Source organism: Phaseolus vulgaris, chromosome 9 (genome assembly GCF_051622355.1).
Source record: "Phaseolus vulgaris cultivar YP4 chromosome 9, ASM5162235v1, whole genome shotgun sequence".
NCBI lineage: Eukaryota > Viridiplantae > Streptophyta > Magnoliopsida > Fabales > Fabaceae > Phaseolus > Phaseolus vulgaris.
Window position 1 is genome coordinate 1,162,501 of NC_143506.1, and position 2,500 is coordinate 1,165,000.

The window sequence follows — 2,500 nt, forward strand, 5'->3', positions numbered from 1 at the left end:
CAAAATCTTGGAACTTGGCTATGCACCAACCATGCCAAGATCAATTCCTTTTGATCCCAAACTTCTCCCACATCACTTTGAAGGCATTTGTGAGGATTGAGTCCAGCCACTTTTCCAAAACCATGATTTTCGTTTTTCACCAAAATCACCACCAAGTCACAAAATCAAGCCAAAAATCCAAAATCATGGAACTTGGCTATGCACCAACCATGCCAAGATCAATTCCTTTTGATCCCAAACTTCTCCCACATCAATTTGAAGGCATTTGTGAGAATTGAGTCCAGCCACTTTTCCAAAACCATGATTTGCGTTTTTCACCAAAATCACCACCAAGTCACAAAATCAAGCCAAAAATCCAAAATCATGGAACTTGGCTATGCACCAACCATGCCAAGATCAATTCCTTTTGATCCCAAACTTCTCCCACATCACTTTGAAGGCATTTGTGAGGATTGAGTCCAGCCACTTTTCCAAAACCATGATTTTCGTTTTTCACCAAAATCACCACCAAGTCACAAAATCAAGCCAAAAATCCAAAATCATGGAACTTGGCTATGCACCAACCATGCCAAGATCAATTCCTTTTGATCCCAAACTTCTCCCACATCACTTTGAAGGCATTTGTGAGGATTGAGTCCAGCCACTTTTCCAAAACCATGATTTTCGTTTTTCACCAAAATCACCACCAAGCCACAAAATCAAGCCAAAAATCCAAAATCATGGCACTTGGCTATGCACCAACCATGTCAAGATCAATTCCTTTTGCTCCCAAACTTCTCCCACATCACTTTGAAGGCATTTGTGAGGATTGAGTCCAGCCACTTTTCCAAAACCATGATTTTCGTTTTTCACCAAAATCACCACCAAGCCACAAAATCAAGCCAAAACACCAAAATCATGAACTTCGCTATGCACCAACCATGTCAAGATCAATTCCTTTTGATCCCAAACTTCTCCCACATCACTTTGAAGGCATTTGTGAGGATTGAGTCCAGCCAGTTTTCCAAAACCAACATTTTCGTTTTTCACCAAAATCACCACCAAGTCACAAAATCAAGCCAAAAATCCAAAATCATGGCACTTGGCTATGCACCAACCATGTCAAGATCAATTCCTTTTGCTCCCAAACTTCTCCCACATCACTTTGAAGGCATTTGTGAGGATTGAGTCCAGCCACTTTTCCAAAACCATGATTTTCGTTTTTCACCAAAATCACCACCAAGCCACAAAATCAAGCCAAAACACCAAAATCATGAACTTGGCTATGCACCAACCATGTCAAGATCAATTCCTTTTGATCCCAAAATTCTCCCACATCACTTTGAAGGCATTTGTGAGGATTGAGTCCAGCCACTTTTCCAAAACCAACATTTTCGTTTTTCACCAAAATCACCACCAAGTCACAAAATCATGAACTTGGCTATGCACCAACCATGTCAAGATCAATTCCTTTTGATCCCAAACTTCTCCCACATCACTTTGAAGGCATTTGTGAGGATTGAGTCCAGCCAGTTTTCCAAAACCATGATTTTCGTTTTTCACCAAAATCACCACCAAGTCACAAAATCAAGCCAAAACACCAAAATCATGGAACTTGGCTATGCACCAACCATGCCAAGATCAATTCCTTTTGATCCCAAACTTCTCCCACATCACTTTGAAGGCATTTGTGAGGATTGAGTCCAGCCAGTTTTCCAAAACCAACATTTTCGTTTTTCACCAAAATCACCACCAAGCCACAAAATCAAGCCAAAAATCCAAAATCATGAACTTGGCTATGCACCAACCATGTCAAGATCAATTCCTTTTGATCCCAAACTTCTCACACATCACTTTGAAGGCATTTGTGAGGATTGAGTCCAGCCAGTTTTCCAAAACCATGATTTTCGTTTTTCACCAAAATCACCACCAAGCCACAAAATCAAGCCAAAACACCAAAATCATGGAACTTGGCTATGCACCAACCATGCCAAGATCAATTCCTTTTGATCCCAAACTTCTCCCACATCACTTTGAAGGCATTTGTGAGGATTGAGTCCATCCAGTTTTCCAAAACCAACATTTTCGTTTTTCACCAAAATCACCACCAAGCCACAAAATCAAGCCAAAAATCCAAAATCATGAACTTGGCTATGCACCAACCATGTCAAGATCAATTCCTTTTGATCCCAAACTTCTCACACATCACTTTGAAGGCATTTGTGAGGATTGAGTCCAGCCACTTTTCCAAAACCATGATTTTCGTTTTTCACCAAAATCACCACCAAGCCACAAAATCAAGCCAAAACACCAAAATCATGAACTTGGCTATGCACCAACCATGTCAAGATCAATTCCTTTTGATCCCAAACTTCTCCCACACCACTTTGGAGGCATTTGTGAGGATTGAGTCCAGCCAATTTTCCAAAACCAACATTTTCGTTTTTCACCAAAATCACCACCAAGTCACAAAATCATGAACTTGGCTATGCACCAACCATGTCAAGATCAATTCCTTTTG